Source organism: Stenella coeruleoalba (assembly GCF_951394435.1).
Source record: "Stenella coeruleoalba genome assembly, chromosome: 12".
Lineage (NCBI taxonomy): Eukaryota > Metazoa > Chordata > Mammalia > Artiodactyla > Delphinidae > Stenella > Stenella coeruleoalba.
In genome coordinates this window covers 77435173-77458410 of record NC_137158.1, presented here as the reverse complement: position 1 = coordinate 77458410, position 23238 = coordinate 77435173, and the positions used below count along the sequence as shown (strand labels likewise).

Below are 23238 nucleotides of genomic sequence, written 5' to 3'. Positions count from 1 at the left end.
CTCATGGTTCTAGTCACAATAGATATGTATTTATGTGTACAGATTTTCATTGTTGAACTCTCCTAATTGAACAGAAGCTTCATGAGGGCAGGGCTTGTGTGTGTGTTTTACCCATATACCCATCACCTTGCATAATATATATCACATAGTGGACAATAAATACCTTTCGAATGAATGACTGAAAGAAGGGTTGAATAGTTTTAATTATATATATAAACATATAAACACAGAATCCAGAATTTCAATGGGAGAGTACATTCTCATAGCTTTATTTCTATTGTCCATTTCATTTTTCATCCCTTTACTGAACAGATTCCTAAAATCTAGTCAAAGACATTAAGTATCTATGATCCATACAAAGCAATGTGTTTTCTCTCTAAAAGTATGTATTTTGATTGGTAACAAAGCCATTGCCAAAATAAAAATTCTCTCTTTTATCTAGCTGTGAAATAGACATTTTTAGTAGAAATACTAAAATATAAGTTCATAATCCTCAGACTGTTTTGAGGAAAAGATTTTCCAGAATGTGATTTATAAAGTCAAGACATGAAGAAACTTGCAAGTAAACCTAATACTAAATCTCATTTCTTTATATTGCGTATATATTCCCCAGTCTTCAGGAAGCTGAAAGAAACAGGAGTTAAGAGAAGTAAAACGGAACATAGAGGAGGAAAATATTTGGTTGACATATTGGCAGAATATGTGTCACTTCTATTCCCAAATTTATTGGTTATTTAAAACAAATATTTTTATCATTTTTTACATAAGTATTACTTTAAGAAGTCGTTTCAAAATGTGTAGTGAGATGTTGAGTTGCCGGGACTTTTTATTAGATAAATAAATGATAAATAAATGATCTTTTTATTAGATAAATAATGATCTGAATCCCAAGTGCACTTTTTTTTTTTTCGGTACGCGGGCCTCTCTGTTGTGGCCTCTCCCGTTGTGGAGCACAGGCTCCGAACGCACAGGCTCAGCGGCCATGGCTCACGGGCCCAGCAGCTCCACGGCATGTGGGATCCTCCCAGACCGGGGCACGAACCCGAGTCTCCTGCCTCGGTAGGCGGACTCTCAACCGCTGCGCCACCAGGGAAGCCCAAGCCTACACTTTTTAGTAGTACCGACTTAGACAAAACACGTCATTAGTAAGATGTGGATAAAAATATCAAATTCAATGTTCGTTGTTGAATTAGATTACATAAAATATGCAAAATTACTACCGTAGTCACTGACCCAGAAGTCATACTAAAAATTGTGTTGTAATTGTGATTAAGATTACTTTTGATACAGGTATAAAAAGATGATGGACTTCCCAAACCACACAGACTGTTCCTGCTTTCTCTTGCCTACTCCAACCCAAGACCACAGAATCTGAGCCATTAGCAAAAAAATTGCTGCAACATTAATTTAATCCATATTAAATTTCTTAGAGTATATCCTCTCCTGATCATTGAGCAGCATTCTCAAAGAATTTGAGAAGCAGAATGTTAGATATAATGTTAAAGAAGCCTATATAGTAATTACAGTCATAAATGCTGAAGAAATAATAAATTTTGAAGAATGCAAAAAAATCTTTTGGCCTGAAATCTAAAAGCATAAATGGCATCACCATAATATATATGAAAAAAAACTGGATCATTCACTTACACAATAAAAGTTTACTGAGCATCTTCTGTGTACCATGGATTGTGCTAAGCATTGGAAATACAGACCTTTTTTCACATTTTTTGCTCACTTTTTTTTTTCAGTTTTGTTTACTGAGGTATAATTGACAATTAAAATTGTAGTATATTTTTTAAGTATACAACATGGTGATTTGATATACATACATATTTTGAAGGGATTCCCACCGTTGAGTTAATTAACACATCCATCTCCTCACATATTTACCTTTTTGGTTTTGGTTTGTCTGTTTGTTTTGGTGAGAACACTTGACACTAAAATTCTACTCTCTTGGCAAATTTCAGTGACACAATGCAAGATTATCTACTGTAGTCCCCAGTTTATACATTAGATCCTCAGACTTCATCTTACAACCAGAAGTCTGTACCCTTTTACCAGCCTCTCCCTGCTTTCTGCACCCCTCAGTCCCTGGAAAGTACCATTCTGCTCTGGGTTTCCATGAGTTGGACTTTTTTTTTAGACTCCGTACACATATAAGTGATACCATGTAGTCTTTTGTCTTTGTCTTTCTGGCTTATTTCACTTAAAATAATGTCCCCCAGTTTCATTAATACTGTCACAAAAGGCAGGATTTCCATTTTTTAGGGTTGAATAATATTGTGCGTGTGTGTATATATGTAATATTTTCTTTGTATATTCATCTGTTGATGGACACTGAGGTTCTTCCATACCTTGGATGTTGTGAATAATGCTGCAGTGAATGTGGGAGTACAGCTATCTCTTTGAGACAGTGACTACACCTGCTCCGTGTGTAGCTGTATATTCAGTGCCTCCATGGGAGGGAACTTCGAGAACCTCCTATCTTGCCATCTTGGTCGCTCCAATAGTGCAGTTTTATAAATAGATATAATCCTGCCTTCATGGAGTTTGCAGTTTAGACATGAAGAAAGAAATTAATCAAATAATTAATATCAATTGTATTGTAAAACAGTTATTAATTGCAATAAATGCTGTTGAATAAAAGGGTTCTAAAAGTCACATGCAACATACAGGACAATGAACTTGTAGTAGGGGGACCTGCACTGGAGTAAGGCGCTGAAAGAGGGGAGTTGCGGGTTTCATTACTAACAGAGAGTGTAGGGATAAAAACAGGAGCTAATGAGGCAAAATATGCATAGAAGTCTTAAAAGATCATGGTAGACTAGATGGGCTGTCACGTTAGTAATGGAAAGAACAAGGTCCTCACTTCAACACTTCTGAAAACTTACAATGGGCAGGTCAGTGTAACAGACATTGCAAGAAAAAAAATTACTAAGAAAAGATTGGAGTGATACAAGAACCATGACTAGAATGTGATCAATCATGCAATCTTACATAACAAGAAAACAATCAGAAAATAATCTCTTAATTGTCACTGGAAAGGAACCAATTCTAGGGACCACGATACTCCCAGTTCTGTCACTAAACTCCCAGTTCTGTACTCTGTTTGAATGAGTACACAACTTAACCTCCAATGGTTTCAGTTTACTCACCTAAAAATCCTTACCAGTGAAATAGCCAATTTACTACAAAAGTTAACTACCTCTATTGTAAAATAAAAGGTATTGACATTTTGTAACACTTTATTTTTGAGTGATAAGTTTCATCATTATTTGTTCCTTCCCTTCAGAGAAGAAATTAAGTAGCTTCATTCCTCAATAACCTCCAAGTATGTGTAGCTAATAGTGTGTTCCTTCATTTCTGGATGACAAACAGTCCCAGGGAGAATTATCCCTGCTGAATTTGTCAGCTATAGAGAAGTGGGCCAGATGACACTGGGAACTGGATAAGAGCTCTCATCTGAGATGAAGTTACACAGCATCTGAAGACCATTAGTATAAGAGCTGCATTTTTAACAAAATGATACACAGCAGCCTAAAATTTACATGGAAGTTTCACATAATAGGCTTCAGGCAAAGCTCTAAAATATGTAGCTCATAACTGTATTACATCAGGGGTAAATTAGAAATGGTAAGCACCTGCTTTCTAAAATATTAGTGTGGCGATTCCTCGGGCTTTCTTATTTTTAAATTGAGTATGGATATAATAAATATTTCCCCAGTCTATCAGAATAGGTGTACAGTCAGAACACAATTAAATATCATAACAGTGTTTTTCTGCGTCTGTCTGTCACTCCAAATTTTTTTATATTGTAGTATAGTTGATTTACAACATTGTGCCAATCCCTGCTGTACAGCAAAGTGACCCAGTCATACACATATATACATATTTTTTATATTCTTTTCCATTATGGTTTATCACCGGATATTGAATATACTTCCCTGTGCTCTGCATTAGCACCTTGTTTTTTATCCATGCTCTATGAAATAGTTTGCGTCTCCTAACCCCAAACTCCCAGTCCCTCCCTCTCCTCCCCCTCTCCCTTGGCAACCACAAGTCTGATCTCTATGTCTGTGTGTCGATCCAGATTTATTCCTCCGCCTCAAAAGTGTGTGTGTTGCAGACAAATGATTGCTTTTCAATATGGGAGCATTTTCCCAGAATGCAGGCGTTAGCACTCCTGCAAGCACCCTGGGAAATGGTGCATCAAGCTACTTGTATGGTTCCAAGAAGGACGCAAAGGGATTGCCCACATAAAGTGACGTGAAAATGCCACAATTACTCTGGCAGAGAGTAGCAACATGTGATGAAATTATTCTATATTCTGATAACTGTATATCAAAATCTTAATTTTACCGTATGTCATTTAATACTTTGTGATACCTAATATATAGTCAGTTCACAGGAGAGAAAATTTAGGGGTCAAAAGTATATGACAAAATGCAGTCTTACAGTCTTAAGATTTATTGAGGATAATGGACATACAGAACATATGTCTATAAAGATTATATTTATCAATATTTAATGTATTTGAAGTTAAAACAGAAAAAATTTCAATATTTATTGCTTAATTTCAAAACAAAAATAATAAACCAATTATACATAACATATTCTTCATAAAACAGCTGCATTTTTCAAAACAAGAAAACAGTGAAAAAGAGACATTGTTATACATTTTTGCAAATCTTTTTACTGCCTGTCTTAATAGAAAACACCTGGAGCTCTCATAACTACTTCCATATTCAATTTGCTGAGAAAGCATATTCCGTGTTACCGCTGGAAAACTCCACTCTGCATTTGTGAGACAATGAGAGTGAAAAAAGCAAATAGTAACTTCTTATTTTATAAAGATAACTTTGTCCTCACAGACCCCAAACCACATTCTAAGAACTGTTGCCCTAGAGAAACTCCATACTTGTTTATAAAGAGTCATTCAAACATATTTGAATCAAATGATTCAAAGAGTCATTCAACATTTTCTAATGGAAGAAAAATGGAAACAACACAAACATCCATTCATTTGGAATTCAATACACTATTAGTGATAAATTCATACAGTAAATTTCATTTAACAATAAAAATGAATACCTAGAGGTACATGTACCTGCATGGATAAATCTCACAAATAAATTTGAGACCAGAAAAAGAGTTACAGAAGGATACACACAGTATGATAAAATTAATATAAAATGTTGAAACAGGCAAAGAAAAACATATATTTTATGAGCATACATAGATTTGCCTTAAAAGATAAAAACAAGTATGAGATGGATAAATAATGAATCCATAGGAGTTGCCTGTTTTCTCTGGGTGTAGTAGAAGGAAACACAGGTAAAGAGGGGTACAGGTGATTTTGATTAAATTTGTTTAATTTTTTAAACTTGGTGACTATTTTATGGGTTAACTTAATTGTATTCACTTATACATTTTTGCATGTTTAAAGTAGTTTATACTTTTACTAATAATTATTATTAGTTATTAATAATTACCTGATAATTATGATAATTTCTCTGATAATGATTAAAATATAAATGGCACAGTGATACTGTATGAAAAGGTACAGACTTCCAGTGATGAAATAAATAAGCCTGGGGATGTAATAACTATAGTTAATAATACTGTACTGTATGTTTGAAAGTTGCTGAGAGAATAGGTCTTAAAAGTCCTCATCACAAGAAAATCATTTTTGTAACTATGTATGGTGACAGATGTTAACTAGACTTATTGCAGTGATCATGTTGCAGTACATACAAATGTTGAATCACGTTGTACACCTGAAACTAATATAATGTTATATGTCAATTATACCTCAATAAGAAAATATGAATGAAAAGGTGAAATAATGAGTGAAGATTCTTTTGAGACACTTAACCACTAAAGGATACAAAAGGATATTATGTAGTAATTTTTTTATAAAAGAAATATAAGATTGAAGGAGATTTTATTTTCCTTTCCATGGGAGTGACCTGAGCAAGAGAGGGACTTGAAGAGAAGGGAGGACAAAGATACAGGGAAAAAATGGAATAATGGGTGCAGCAGGGTGTGTGCATTGTTGAAAGGAGCGGGAATCCACAGCATAGGTAGAAATGGATCTCAGAAGGAAAGACAACCTTTTAGTTGAGACTCTCTCAGGAGGGGACAGAAAGATTAATGTTATTGCAGCTAAGTTTAGTAAGAGACAAAAAGTTAAGGAGAGTTCACATCCGATGGATTCTCCTTTATATTTTTTAATAAAGAATGAAGAATGTACTGTGTCAGAGTATGGAGGGCAGGTGGACGGAGCATTTCGAAGAAAAGAAGTTGACTTAAAAACTTCCAGTTGGAGAGTAAGATATACAAGATTTCTGGTCAGGACTCAGGATTGTACCCACTAACTTTTTCTTCCCTATTGTTACAATGAATGAATTGTCCATGTTCCTTAGTAAAGCTTAGGCTTCTGCTGTATGGTAGATCCCATCCCCTTTCACCTTCTCAAGACTATCATTCCTGTAGTTATATTCCATATTCCCTACAATATCAATTTTCACATTATCAATTTTCTGTTTTTACTGTGACATTTCCATAACTTCGCTAATACAATATATTATTTCCTAACACTGAAGAAAAACTCTAACCTGACCTCAAGTCCCCTTTTAGTAGTTGTTCCTTTCCTGCTATCCCTTATAGCAAAATTTATATGTGGAATCTAAAAAAGTCAAACCATAGAACCAGAGAATTAACTAGTAGTTTCCAGGGGTTTTCAGGGGTGAGAGAAATGGGGAGAGGTTGGTCATACGGTACAAACTTTCAGTTATAAGATGAATAAGTTCTGGAGATCCAGTGTACAGCATGGTGATTTCAGTTAATAATACTCTATTGGATACTTGAAATTTGCTAAGAGAGTAGATCTTAAATGTTCTCACCACGCATACACAACAACATGGTAACTAGTGAGCTGATGGATGTATTACCTTGATAATTATTTTGCAATATATATATATATATAATCATCACACTGTACAGTTTAAAAAAATTCATATCATACAACCTAAAAAATAAAAACAATACTTTTCTAAAGTATTATTCAGACCTCTCTCCTGTGTTCTCTATTTCATTCAGTTCAATCAAGATTTTGTCCCCAGTCCTCAAATGAAAATGTTCCAGTCAAGGTCATTGATGATCTCTCCTTTTATTTTTAATCTAAACAGTATTTCTCAGACTATCCACTCAACCTTTCTGCATCTTATGACACAGTTAAACACTCTCTCTTTCTTGGACCTTCACCTGGCATTCGGATAATTTTCACCTGTTTTTGATAAATAATTAATTTCATTTTGATAATTAATGCCATTAATATTTATCAATGATCTAACACATGTAAATACATGATTATTTTAAAAATTATTGAAGACCATTTTCAGTAGGAAAAATATTATTTTTAAAAGGTTATAAATCCTTCTGATTCTGAAAGATGAATTGGTTTTTGTAATTCTCTTTTATTCAAATTTTAATAATAGCAATAGTCTTCTGATTGCAAATATCTCCCTTCCTCATGTCAACCATGAGAGTAATTTCATACTACATTAATACATAAATTTGACTTGTTTAAAAGGAAATGAAACTAAGCAATATTATCAGACTCAATCCCTGCATGCCACATCTCTTCCTGTGTTATTTTTCTTGCAATGCTATCATTTGAGTTGCCAGGCAGAGGTTAGAGAACACCTGATGATTGACTGAGCCTGCCCAGAATGGATTCACTGTGTAATTACTCTTCCCTATATGAGTGTCATGGGGAAAATAAGATAAATCAATAGTTCTTTCAACTGAAGATATATTTCTTAGACCCAAAATGTTGTGTGTGGGTAAGCAAGTATGGTTTTTATTTTGATGATAAGAGCAGCGTTTTGTTGAACCAATTATATTTAGTAATTGTCTAAAGATTTATTTCTCCTTCAAAGGATATCTGGTCTCAGAGTATCTACCATACAATGCAGACATGTCTATCTTCCCTTTGTCTATTCATTCATTTACATTCTCAACTTTTTGTGTCCCCCACTCCTCAAAACTCTACCAATGGTTTCCATTTTACATTATTTTTCTCTGTCTTTCTTTTTCCTTTATGCCCATTGATGATTTTTCTCCTCCAATCTGAGATCTCACAAGAGCAAAGATCATTGTTTAACAAAATAAAAAATGTCAGCTGTCACAAGCCAAAGACACACATTTATTGAATGTAGGTAAATGGTACAATAGCAACAGCAGAAGATAACTACATATATCCATAGAAAATAGATCACTATCAAGTAGATAGATAAGCCATCGGCAACTCAAGTTCCTACCAAAGCACCCAGCTGTCAATTTTATCATCTGACAGCATTACAAATTCCCTCAAGTCCTTAGTGAAACTACAAAATTCTTGCCCACGGGTCAGTATCCAACAAAATAGTAATCTCTTTCTATTTGTATTTTCAACATCTCTATATCATTCAGGAAAACCTGTGCCTTTGGGTAAACAAAAGGTAGATTAAATTTTTGCAGACTTACCCTTTGTCCTAGTGAAGTTATAACAAAAATATCCAGAATATTTTAAATGTAAACATGATTGTCATAATACTGGCAGCACCCAAATGAGTGCCTCAAGGCCTTCCTGATGATGTTATAACCTATTGATGATGATAAAATTTTGACTATAGATGATATTATAACATATTGACATAACCATTTCTGACCTGGCCTTCTTGCATTTCACCAAAAAGTTAACTCCTTAAATAGATTTTCTATTTCAGTCTATTTCTGGCTCCTTAGGCCCTGAAATACCACCTGAAATCTCTAAATAATATTCTCTCAAGTTGCGGGAACAATTCATTCAGGAATTCAATGACTTTAACAAATATGCCAGTTACCACGTAGGAACTAGGAATAGAAGAACAACAGAATAATAAGCATTAATTTTATGCAAGGCTTCATAATGTAGCAGGAGATAGAGACATTAAAGCCTGAACATATGATTACAACTTAAAGGTAAAAGGACTCAAATGAACACCAAGCAACATTAGTGACAAGATATCCATGTCAACATACAATGTGCATTTTGTTTTGTTTTTGAAAGATTGGAAGTAAGAAAAATTTCTACAATTATCCATGTGGTACCAAACAACTTATAGACACAGAAAAGTAAAAAACTGGATTGGCTCCAGATGATTCACCCACTGTAACAATGCTAGAACACATTTCAAATGGACAATATTTATTTTAAAAATTCAATTTTAAATCGAGCTATTATTCATGTTTGAGGACATTCTTAGACATAGTCAATGATGTAAGTTTCCCATGTATTCTCATAAATAAAATTCTGTCAAAAATATTCCAGAGAAACCAGAAATTAATAAAAACAATGATCTGAAAAACAATGAAATGTGAAATTTTTAAAAAAGTGGTCAGTGAAATCAATAAAAGTGATCTAAAGTCTAATATATTTTAAACTATTATAAAGCTCAATTCAAATATTAATATAAACCTTAGAGGAAATATACACTATACAAAAATAATAATAATATATTATATATATAATATAATATATTATATATAAAATAATAATACATATAATAATAATATTGAGCTCATAACTATCTCACAGGTTTGTTTGTAAGGATTAAATTATTTAATACTTATAAGTGCTTAGAGCTATGAATAGTGCATACTAAACACCTAATAAGGTTAACCATGATCATTGAATAATAATGCCAAGATGATATTACTATTCTTTAATAGCTCAGATTATTGATACCAAGTATGATACTGGGGTGCTCCTGGGCACAAAAGCCTTTCTGTGTCCCCCATTTCTTGATTACAGGAAATAGGCTTCATTCAGCCATGACCTTCCCTGATTTCCAACAAGCAGGTTCAAACAGTTGCTAATTAGGGAAGGGAAGGGAAGAAACTAGGGAGGAACAGTTGACAGAAACAATAGTGCAATCTTGAGACAAGGTTCTGGTTCCCCATCAAGGGATATACATAACAATATCCTTGAACTGTTCTGCAGATACTGAAAGCCCCACCAGGTGGGAGAAGTTAACTGTATGCTGCCACAAGCAAGGAAACCCCAGACCTTTGGAACCAGAAGGTTGATGATGCTGAGTCTCACTTACCTCACCACCAACCAATCAGAAGAATGTCCACAAGTTGATGACGCCCTCTTTGAACCATTACCATAAAACTTCTCACTACCCCCTCTGGATTCGGCTTCATTATCTCACTAAATCCAGGGCATAAAATAAAGGGAAGGTGGAGCATTTTACAGTCTTACAGAAGAAGAGATCCATAGTGTCTGGTCTCAATTGGGCCTTAATATTACCCATTTTTTTTCTATCCTTAGACAACTCTCTTTCTGAATTCTCACTGGGCTGATTCCAAATATTTAGCTTTAATTCAACAATCATCACAGCCTTCATAACTCTGAAATAATATTGTTTCCTTCTCTATAGGGAAAATCATGCAGAAACCACCATACTGAAAATTGCTTAATTTTTACACAAGTAATTGTTTGTGTCCTCAACCATTTCTTCTTATTCAAAAGAAGAGGTAATTCTGCTCCTATGCAAATAATTAAAATAACCTTAAGGTATCACTTTACCAATTGTACTTTCAATACCTCTATTATAATATCTGAATCCTTTCAATCAGCATTTAAAATGCTTAAGTCTTGCCTATTTAAAGTAATAATAATAATTTTAAACCTAGATGACTATCATTCTGTCTTCCCCTCTTCTTCTTTTCACAGTGAAAGTTCTTGGGATGATGTTAGAAGAGACCAATAAATATCATTCCTTATACTCCAAAGTCCAGAAAAATGTCAGGTAACAAGACTTAGCAGACTGAGAACCAAAATGTCATCTGCACTTGTAACCACTACTGCCCTACTATTGCTAATAAACATTCACTTTGTATATGTTTATTTTATTAATGCATCACAATATTTAAAATAAATAAATAATAAATTCCCTGCTATTTTGAAAATGTATTTAGTGGCTTGCAGAATTAGGCTATCTTCTCATAATTATTCTCACAGTTTTTTCTTAAAGACATAGAATGTAATTCTATCTACTGAAAATATTCTTTCTCTCTCTGGTGGAAACTAAACACGTGCATAAGGCAGAATTACTTTTACTCCCTGCAAAGAAGCTAATGAACATTTCTGGACCCAAGGAATTGGACACAATCTCCAACCAAGCATATGTTTAAACATCACAGAAACGTAAAAGAAAAAAATAATATTTGGCATATACAAACCAAAGCTTTTTGATACAATTATAAAAGAATATTTTCATAATTAAAAATTTGCAGGGCTTCCCTGGTGGCGCAGTGGTTGAGAGTCCGCCTGCCGATGCAGGGGACACGGGTTCGTGCCGCGGAGCGGCTAGGCCGGTGAGCCATGGCCGCTGAGCCTGCGCGTCCGGAGCCTGTGCTCCGCAACGGGAGAGGGCACGACAGTGAGAGGCCCACGTACCAGAAAAAAAAAAAAAAAAAAATTTGCATAAAAATCTTAGAAATATATATATATATATATATATATATATATATATATATATATGTATTATCTAAGAAAGCCACAAACACAGATATCTCCCATTTGGGGTTTGCTTATTAACAATCATGCTAATGAAGCCGAATCCATCCTTTGTACCGTGACACCAAATTAAATCTCGGAGACAGAGTTCTGGGCAGAGTAGAAAAGACTAGCTTTATTGCTTTGCCAGGCAAAGGGGGCCACAGCACCCTAATGCCCTCAGAACTGTGTGTCCTGACCTGGAGGGGGTAGTGAGGAGTTTTATAGGAATGGTTCAAAAAGGGAATGATCAGCTCATGCACATTCTTCTGCTTGGTTGGTGGTGAGGTAAGTGGAAGTCAGCATCATCAATCTTCTGGTTCCTACCAGTCTGAGGTCTACGTGCTTGTGGGCACCACACAGTTCACTTCTCCCACCTGGTGGAGGTTTCAGTACCCACAAAACTGCTCAAAGATATTGTTACGTATATCCCTTGATGGGGAACAAGGACCCAGCCCCAAGGCCGCATTTTTTTTTTTTTTTTTTTTTTGACTGTTCCTCCCTTGTCTCTACATCCCCTGCCTTCCCTAATTAGCAACTGTTTGAACCTGCTTGTTGGAAATCGGGGAAGGTCATGGAGGCTGAATGAAGCCTATTTCCTGTAATCAAGAAATGGGGGACACAGAAAGGCTTTTGTGCCCAGAAGCCCCACAGCATCCTGCTCAGTATCACTAATTGGTTTCTGAGAGATTTATATCCAACTAACATAAATAGAATTTAAAGCACAAACATATAATTAGCTGGGATAATGTCCAGAAGGACAATTTTGGTGTACATTTTCAACGAGAAGCTTAAGTGGAGCCTTTGTTTCTCACTAAAACCCACATATAATTCTTAGGACATTATTAACAGCCTCTGGTTGGTCACAGAGAATAAAGAAGTCAGGCAGAGGGAAAGAAAGAAGATCCATTGGCCAGTCTACCACAAACCAGACATGCTAACTAGATGTGATAAACGAAGCACAGTATACTGATCCTTCTGTACTGGCCTCGCAATTCGCAGGGACCCTAAACACTAGAATGTGCAACACAGGCAACCTTGTGACATTCTGTGTCAAAGACTAGAATTTCTTTGAATGAGAAGACAGGAGGGTCAACAATAAAGTACTTGGCACTAGCGGCAAGCAGAGACACTGTCACCCCATAGAAAAATTGCATAATACAAAATTGTCCAGGAAAATAATTATTGCTATCCTCCTTTGTCCCACTTCTTCCGTTACATTAGCACTTAGGCTCAGTCTGTTATCACTGCAAAGACTCCTCAGTTTATACTCTTAACCAAGGCTTTATCAATATAATTAAGCCTGTATTAATATTGCTACTTTTTTTTCTTATAAATACCTATAATTAAAAAGTTCCTGACTTGTGTTCAAAGATTTCTTTCATCCCTTGCCTCTTCCTCCCCCTAAAGGTCAACACACATTTTCTTTTCTTCTCCATTAACCAGCCAACAGTGAGTTGAATCCCAGATTCAAGAGAGAATGAGTAGGGAAAGGAAGTATCACCAAGGTGGTCTTTGAGGCAGGAATATGTGTGGAATAACTCAGTGAGTAACAGTTCAGGAAGTTTTGTTTCCAAAGGCAAATGGGAAGGGCTTATTGAAAAGCAGAGAGGAGCCAGCAACAGAAGGAGAATAAGGGCAGAGCTTTTCCAAAGGTTGTTTTTCCTGATTATTTCCAAATGTTTATGAATGCAGATGTCTGGAACAGTTGGTTTATCACCCCTGAATATTGCTTCAACAAAACCTCATAAAAAGGGAGTGGAGATGGATGGGCCAAGTAGCCATTTTATTTATATGAGGAGCTAAAGAAAACTAAGTGAAATATAATCCAAATAAAAAACGTATTTTAGACAGCAAAAGAGCAAGCAAGAAACCAACACGGTATTCAGAAAACCAGAAACCCTAAACAAAAGCTTCAGATAAACCAAAATCAAAAGGATGTCAGAGCTTCAACTGACGTTAAATACTGAAGAAAAGGATGTCATTCTCAAATCAAAGGGCTGTCCCCAAAGGTAGTCTTTTCCATATGAAATTAAAAGGCAAAATTACTAGTTCAACTATATTCTCCTATATAAATGACATCTTCAGAGATTTACAAACCAAATACAATAATAGATACATGTTATATGTTATACTCAAAGTAGCACTTCAAAAATTCTAACAAGTGAAACAAAAAATTAGAATTATTAAAGTCACCGAGTAAAACAGTATCTTTAAAAATAAGTCTTGAAATCTGGACCTGATTCTAAATCCAACCTAACAGAAGCACTGAGTCATATTTAGAACTTGTTTAAACCATGAGCTATTAAACATAGGCCATATTAGTTCTGTTGTGCTATGCTATAGTAAACTTTAAACAACAAAGAATATCTTAACTGTTTAATATAACAACAACCTGAGGGAATCTTATTAGAAAACATATTATTTAAATGTGCTTAACTATCTAAAATAATTGGAATGGTGCAGTTTACAAGTATATAGATTAAAGAGCTAATTTTCAACAGGGGTGTTAGAAATATTATTTTTTCTATATTACAGAATAAATAAAACCAAATGAGATTTCTACGAAATTTACTGTCACTAATTTTAAATCACTCCCTTTAATTTACAACAAAATTAAACAGATATTTAAATACCTTTTAAAACTGATAGTTGAATATTTGTCTATTTACCTCAGTCTGGTAGCAATCTTAAAGAAAATAGCAATATGCTACCCTCACAGAGTGATTAATATGTTCTAAGCATTGTTCTCATAAATTTAATCAACAGCTACCCTACAAAGTATATACTATTGTTATCCCCCTTTCACAGACAAAGAAGCTGAGATTCTGAGAAGTTAAGTGATTTACCTAAAAGGACACATCTGAGATCCAAATGCAGGGACTGCCCTCTTAATCATCTCATTATATGAAGAACCTTTCCAATGATGTTAAATGAAGAATAAAGATTAGGTGAGTTGTAGGGGACCATCCTTTCTAGAGACACCAAAGTTTTCTTTTATTGCCTAGTTTTGGACTGGATATAAAATATGTAATAGTTACCATTATTCTGTGTATTCTTTGTACCCAAATGACTACTTCTAAATTATCCAACAATCCAGAGCCTGCAAGCTCTACACAAATACCTCTCTCTCTCTTTCTATTCCTCCTCCCTCTCTTCCTCCCTCCCTCCTCCCACTCTCTTCTTTAAAAACCACTGATGGACTCAAGCATATCTAGTGAAGAATGTCTTAGGGCATGTGTAGCACCTGCACTGATGTTGACTGTAAAATGGTTATGTAAGAAGGACCTCAAATAGAACAACCAGGGGAGGACGTTTAACAGAACTACGTGGAGAATTCTGAATTATTTTTTCTGCGCTTTGGGAAGCTGTTTTTAATTGGAACTCCAATAAGGAAGCCTCCTTTTCCATCAAAGCCAGTCAAAAATGACTCCTATATTATAACATAAAGGGTACAGTCCTTTGAAGAAGAGTATTGTCCTTAGAGAAAGAATATTGGTTCAAGACCCAGCAGAGGGGACTTCCCTGGTGGTCCAGTGGTTAAGAATCTGCCTGCCAATGCAGGGGACATGGTTTCCGTCTCTGGTCCAGGAAGATCCCACATGCCATGGGGCAACTAAGCCCCTGCACCACAACTACTGAGCCCATGCGCCACAACTCCTGAAGCCCACATGCTCTCGGGCCCGCGTGCTGCAAATACTGAAGGCTGCCTGCCTAGAACCCATGCTCCTCAACAAGAGAAGCCACCGCAATGAGGAGCCCACACACTGCAACAAACAGTAGCCCCCACTCACCTCAACCAAAGAAAGCCTGAACGTGGCAATGAAGACCCAGCGCGGCCAAAAAAAAAGACCTAGCAGAAAGAGAGAGGGGAAAATCAAGTGAGCTCTAAAATTAAATAAGCAAAAAAAAAAAGAACAAAAACAAACAAGTAAACCCTTTTTCTCTGGGGTAATTAAATATGTGTAGTGCAGCCAAGACATTACCAAACAATATATTCAAGGAAGTCACAGAAGAGAACACACAAATGACCTATAAGAATATAAAAATTTGCTCAATCTCAGTGAAAATCACAGCAAATGCTGATTAAAACACAGGTGACAGATCAAGAATACCAATTAGAAAATTTAGCCTCCTCTTGCCCAATTAGCTCTCTTTCCTCAAGGAATAATTATTCTGTTTATTTATCTTGGTCTTTTAGTGCTGTTGATCTCCTTCAAAATTCTGGTAGTCTTTGCCTATCAATCAGGTTTATGAATGAAGTCCTTGGTTGCTACATATAGGTGGTTGGGGCCAGTTTTGTTCTGTTATGTAAGCCTGCTTCCCACTGCCCCAGTAGTCCTGAACCAGAAGGCTGAGACCAACTTTTAAAAATCATTTAATTTTAATAAGAGACTTCAACCAAAAGACTGGTTAAGAACACATCTAGTGCTGGATAGATTTGCAGAATTGGAACAATTCACGAAGCCTCTAGTTGGTGAATAAAATGAGGATCGTACTGCACCACACTGACTCTTGAAAGACCGTTACATGGAAGAAAAGCTAAATATTTGTATGATTACCTATATCCAGATTTACCTAAAGAAAGCAACCTTTATAAATCACTAATATTGTAAAATAAACAATAGCTAGATAAGCAAATGTTAAGGAAAATAAATGAGGAATGGAAAATTTCCTTTTTTTTTTTTTTTGTATCTCACATATGCCCTGGAGGTCTAGAGCTGGCCAGCTTCAAGAAGGATATCATTCAATAAAACAGACATATATAAAAGAAAAACCAGGAGAGGATTCTTATTCAGGATTAGGAGGGATTTTTCCATAATCTTAAAACGTCAAAAAATTTCCTATGGTCAGCTAACTGTCATGTCCCTGCCCTGTGCAGTGAGTTTCTTGGGCACTTTTATTTAGGTAATGACAGCTCCTAGCATCACTGGCAGGTGCTCAACATGTGGTAGGAATTTTAAAAACGACTGTGGAGTGGGACGAGGGGAAGATGGTGGAAGAGTAAGACGCGGAGATCACCTTCCTCCCCGCAGATACACCAGAAATACATCTACACGTGGAACAACTCCTACAAAACACCTACTGAACGCTGGCAGAAGACCTCAGACCTCCCAAAAGGCAAGAAACCCCCCCACCACCACCACCACGTACCTGGGTAGGGCAAAAGAAAAAAGAGTAAACAGGGACAAAAGGATAGGGACGGGACCTGCACCAGTGGGAGGGAGCTGTGAAGGAGGAAAGCTTTCCACACGCTAGGAAACCCCTCGCGGGCGGAGACTGCGGGTGGCGGAGGGGGGAAGCTTCAGAGCCACGGAGGAGAGCACAGCAACAGGGGTGCGGGGGGCAAAGCGGAGAGATTCCCGCACAGAGGATCAGGGCCGACCGGCACTCACCAGGCCGAGAGGCTTGTCTGCTCAACCGCCGAGCGGGCGGGGCCTGGAGTTGAGGCTCGGGCCTCGGTCGGAGCGCCGGGAGAGGACTGGGGTTGGCGGCGTGAACACAGCCTGCAGGGGGTTGGTGCACCACGGCTAGCCGGGAGGGAGTCCGGGGAAAAGTCTGGACCTGCCGAAGAGGCAAGAGACTTTTTCTTCCCTCTTTGTTTCCTGGTGCGTGAGGAGAGGGGATTAACAGCGCCGCCTAAAGGAGCTCCAGAGACAGGTGCGAGCCGCGGCTAAAAGCGCAGACTGCAGAGACGGGCATGAGACGCTAAGGCTGCTGCTGCCGCCACCAAGAAGCCTCAGGTTACTATTCACACCCCCCTTCCAGGGAGCCTGTGCAGCCCGCCACTGCCAGGGTCCCGGGATCCAGTGACAACTCCGCCGGGAGAACGCACAGCGCGCCTCAGGCTGGTGCAACGTCACGCAGGCCTCTGCCGGCCGCAGGCCCGCCCCGCACTCCGTGCCCCTCCCTCTCCCCGGCCTGAGTGAGCCAGAGCCCCTGACTCAGCGGCTTCTTTAACCCTGTCCTGTCTGCGCGAAGAACAGACGCCCTCCGGCGACCTACACGCACAGGCGGGGCCAAATCCAAAGCTGAGCCCCTGGGAGCTGTGAGAACAAAGAAGAGAAAGGGAAATCTCTCCCAGCAGCCTCAGGAGCAGCGGATTAAAGCTCCACAATCAACTTGATGTACCCTGCATCTGTGGAATACATGAATAGACAACGAATCATCCCAAATTCAGGAGGTGGAATTTGATAGCAAGATTTATGATTTTTTTCCCCTTTTCCTCTTTTTGTGAGTGTGTATGTGTATGCTTCTGTGTGAGATTTTGTCTGTATAGCTTTGCTTCCACCATTTGTCCTAGGGTTCTATCCGTCCTTTAAAAAACTTTTTTTTCTTAATAATTATTTTTTATTTTAACAACTTTATTATATTTTATCTTATTTTATTTTACTTTATCTTCTTTCTTTTTTCCTTCCTTCCCTCCTTCCTTCCTTCCTCCCTCCCTCCCTCCCTCCGTTCTTTCCCTCTTTCTTTCTTTCTTTCTTCTTTCTTTCTTTCTTCTTCTACTAATTCTTTCTTTCTACTATTTCTCCCTTTTATTCTGAGCCGTGTGGATGAAAGGCTCTTGGTGCTGCAGCCAGGAGTCAGTGCTGTGCCTCTGAGGTGGGAGAGCCAACTTCAGGACACTGGTCCACAAGAGACCTCACAGCTCCACATAATATCAAATGGTGAAAATATCCCAGAGATTTCCATCTCAACACCAGCACCCAGCTTCACTCAACGACCAGCAAGCTACAGTGCTGGACACCCTATGCCAAACATCTAGCAAGACAGGAACACAACCCCACCCATTAGCAGAGAGACTGCCTAAAATCATTATAAGGCCACAGACACCCCAAAACACACCACCACACGTGGACCTTCCCACCAGAAATACAAGATCCAGCCTCATCCACCAGAACACAGGCACTAGTCCCCTCCACCAGGAAGCCTACACAACCCACTGAACCAACCTTAGCAACTGGGGACAGACACCAAAAACAACGTGAACTACAAACCTGCAGCCTGAAAAAAGGAGTCCCCAAACACAGTAATAGAAGCAAAATGAGAAGACAGAAAAACACACAGCAGATGAAGGAGCAAGATAAAAACCTACCAGACCTAACAAATGAAGAGGAAATAGGCAGTCTACCTGAAAAAGAATTCAGAATAATGATAGTAAACATGATCCAAAATCTTGGAAATAGAATAGACAAAATGCAAGAAACATTTAACAAGGACATAGAAGAACTAAAGATGAAACAAACAACGATGAACAACACAATAAATGAAACTAAAAATACTCTAGATGGGATCAATAGCAGAATAACTGAGGCAGGAGAACGATAGGTGACCTGGAAGATAAAATAGTAGAAATAACTACTGCAGAGCAGAATAAAGAAAGAAGTATGAAAAGAACTGAGGACAGTCTCAGAGACCTCTGGGACAACATTAAATGCACCAACATTTGAATTATCGGGGTTCCAGAAGAAGAAGAGAAAAAGAAAGGGACTGAGAAAGTATTTGAAGAGATTATAGTTGAAAACTTCCCTAATATGGGAAATGAAATAGTTAATCAAGTCCAGGAAGCACAGAGAGTCCCATACAGGATAAATCCGAGGAGAAATACGCCAAGACACATATTAATCAAACTGTCGAAAATTAAATACAAAGAAAACATATTAAAAGCAGCAAGGGAAAACAACAAATAACACACAAGGGAATCCCCATAAGGTTAACAGCTGACCTTTCAGCAGAAACTCTGCAAGCCAGAAGGGACTGGCAGGACATATTTAAAGTGATGAAGGAGAAAAACCTGCAACCAAGATTACTCTACCCAGCAAGGATCTCATTCAGATTCCATGGAGAAATTAAAACCTTTACAGACAAGCAAAAGCTGAGAGAGTTCAGCACCACCAAACCAGCTTTACAACAAATGCTAAAGGATCTTCTCTAGGCAAGAAACACAAGAGAAGGAAAAGACCTACAATAACAAACCCAAAACAATTAAGAAAATGGGAATAGGAACATACATATCGATAATTACCTTAAATGTAAATGGACTAAATGCTCCCACCAAAAGACACAGATTGGCTGAATGCATACAAAAACAAGACCCATATATATGCTGTCTACAAGAGACCCACTTCAGACCTAGAGACACATACAGACTGAAAGTGAGGGGATGGAAAAAGATATTCCATGCAAATGGAAACCAAAAGAAAGCTGGAGTAGCAATTCTCATATCAGACAAAATAGACTTTAAAATAAAGACTGTTGGAAGAGACGAAGAAGGACACTACATAATGATCAAGGGATCGATCCAAGAAGAAGATATAACAATTGTAAATATTTATGCACCCAACATAGGATCACCTCAATACATAAGGCAAATACTAACAGCCATAAAAGGGGAAATTGACAGTAACACATTCATAGTAGGGGACTTTAACACCCCACTTTCACCAATGGACAGATCATCCAAAATGAAAATAAATAAGGAAACACAAGCTTTAAATGATACATTAAACAAGATGGACTTAACTGATATTTATGGGACATTCCATCCAAAAACAAAAGAATACACATTTTTCTCAAGTGCTCATGGAACATTTTCCAGGATAGATCATATCTTGGGTCACAAATCAAGCCTTGGTAAGTTTAAGAAAATTGACATCGTATCAAGTATCTTTTCCGACCACAACGCTATGAGACTAGATATCAATTACAGGAAAAGATCTGTAAAAAATACAAACATATGGAGGCTAAACAATACACTACTTAATAAAGAAGTGATCACTGAAGAAATCAAAGAGGAAATCAAAAAATACCTAGAAAAAAATGACAATGGAGACACAACCACCCAAAACCTATGGGATGCAGCAAAAGCAGTTCTAAGAGGGATGTTTATAGCAATACAATCCTACCTTGAGAAACAGGAAAAATCTCAAAAAAACAACCTAACCTTGCACCTAAAGCAATTAGAGAAAGAAGAACAAAGAACCCCAAAGTTAGCAGAAGGAAAGAAATCATAAAAATCAGATCAGAAATAAATGAAAAAGAAATGAAGGAAACGATAGCAAAGATCAAAAAAACTAAAAGCTGGTTCTTTGAGAACATAAACAAAATTGATAAACCATTAGCCAGACTCATCAAGAAAAAAAGGGAGAAGACTCAAATCAATAGAATTAAAAATGAAAAAGGAGACGTAACAACTGACACTGCAGAAATACAAAAGATCATGAGAGATTACTACAAGCAACTCTATGCCAATAAAATGGACAACCTGGAAGAAATGGACAAATTCTTAGAAATGCACAACAATCCAAGGCTGAATCAGGAAGAAATAGAAAATATGAACAGACCAATCACAAGCACTGAAATTGAAACTGTGATTAAAAATCTTCCAACAAACAAAAGCCCAGGACTAGACGGCTTCACAGGCGAATTCTATCGAACATTTAAAGAAGAGCTAACACCTATCCTTCTCAAACTCTTCCAAAATATAGCAGAGGAAGGAACACTCCCAAACTCATTCTATGTGGCCACCATCACCTTGATACCAAAACCAGACAAGGATGTCACAAAGAAAGAAAACTACAGGCCAATATCACTGATGAACATAGATGCAAAAATCCTCAACAAAATACTAGCAAACAGAATCCAACAGCACATTAAAAGGATCATACACCATGATCAAGTGGGGTTTATTCCAGGAATGCAAGGATTCTTCAATATATGCAAATCAATCAATGTGATAAACCATATTAACAAACTGAAGGAGCAAAACCATATGATCATCTCAATAGATGCAGAGAAAGCTTTCAACAAAATTCAACACCCAATTTATGATAAAAACCCTGCAGAAAGTAGGCATAGAGGGAACTTTCCTGAACATAATAAAGGCCATATATGACAAACCCACAGCCAATGGTGAAAAACTGAAAGCATTAACACTAAGATCAGGAACAAGACATGGTTGTCCCCTCTCACCACTCTTATTCAACATAGTTTTGGAAGTTTTAGCCACAGCAATCAGAGAAGAAAAGGAAATAAAAGGAATCCAAATCGGAAAAGAAGAAGTAAAGCTGTCACTGTTTGCAGATGACATGATACTATACATAGAGAATCCTAAAGATGCTATGAGAAAACTACTAGAGCTAATCAATGAATCTGGTAAAGTAGCAGGATACAAAATTAATGCACAGAAATCTCTGGCATTCCTATACACTAATGATGACAAATCTGAAAGTGAAATCAAGAAAACATTCCCATTTACCATTGCAACAAAAAGAATAAAATAGGAATAAACCTACCTAAGGAGACAAAAGACCTGTATGCAGAAATTATAAGACACTGATGAAAGAAATTAAAGATGATACAAATAGATGGAGAGATATACCATGTTCTTGGCTTGGAAGAATCAACATTGTGAAAATGACTCTACTACCCAAAGCAATCTACAGATTCAATGCAATCCGTATCAAACTACCACTGGCATTTTTCACAGAACTAGAACAAAAAAATTCACAATTTTTATGGAAACACAAAAGACCCCAATAGCCAAAGCAATCTTGAGAACAAAAAATGGAGCTGGAGGAATCAGGCTCCCTGACTTCAGACTATACTACAAAGCTACAACAATAAAGACAGTATGGTACTGGCACAAAAACAAAAAGATAGATCAATGGAACAGGATAGAAAGCCCAGAGATAAACCCAGGCACATATGGTCTCCTTATCTTTGATAAAGAGGCAGAAATGTACAGTGGAGAAAGGACAGCCTCTTCAATAAGTGGTGCTGGGAAAACTGGACAGGTACATGTAAAAATATGAGATTAGATCACTCCCTAACACCATACACAAAAATAAGCTCAAAATGTATTAAAGACCTAAATGTAAGGCCAGAAACTATCAAACTCTTAGAGGAAAACATAGGCAGAACACTATGACATAAATCACAGCAAGATCCTTTTTGACCCAACTCCCAGAGAAATGGAAATAAAAACAAAAATAAACAAATGGGACCTAATGAAACTTCAAAGCTCTTGCTCAGCAAAGGAAACCATAAACAGGACCAAAAGACAACCCTCAGAGTGGGAGAAAATATTTGCAAATGAAGCAACTGACAAAGGATTAATGTCCAAAATTTATAAGCAGCTCATGTAGCTCAATAACAAAAAATGAAACAACCCAATCCAAAAATGGGCAGAAGACCTAAATAGACATTTCTCCAAAGAAGATATATAGACTGGCAACAAACACATGAAAGAATGCTCAACTTCATTAATCATTAGAGAAATGCAAATCAAAACTACAATGAGATATCATCTCACACCAGTCAGAATGGCCATCATCAAAAAATCTACAAACAATAAATGCTGGAGAGGATGTGGAGAAAAGAGAACACTCTTGCACTGCTGGTGGGAATGTGAATTGGTACAGCCACTATGGAGAACAGTATGGAGGTTCCCTAAAAAACTAAAAATAGAACTACCATATGACCCAGCAATCCCACTACTGGGCATATACCCTGAGAAAACCATAATTCAAAAAGAGTCATGTACCAAAATGTTCATTGCAGCTCTAGTTACAATAGCCAGGAGATGGAAACAACCTAAGTGTCCATCATTGGATGAAGGGATAAAGAAGATATGGCACATATAT

At 37.1% G+C, this 23238-nt stretch overlaps 1 long non-coding RNA gene across 2 annotated transcripts in view; it reads right to left on the bottom strand.

Annotated features, from left to right (window-relative positions):
- The window catches only part of LOC307195400, a 108987-nt gene extending 91799 nt beyond the window's left edge, over positions 1-17188 (bottom strand). For both annotated transcript variants that reach the window (XR_013830829.1, XR_013830830.1), the window contains exons 1-2: positions 16987-17188; positions 15385-15443 (exon numbers count right to left, since the gene is read on the bottom strand). This is a non-coding gene — a long non-coding RNA (uncharacterized lncRNA). The remainder of the gene's footprint in view (positions 1-15384; positions 15444-16986) is intronic.
- Between the last annotated feature and the right edge of the window lie 6050 nt (positions 17189-23238).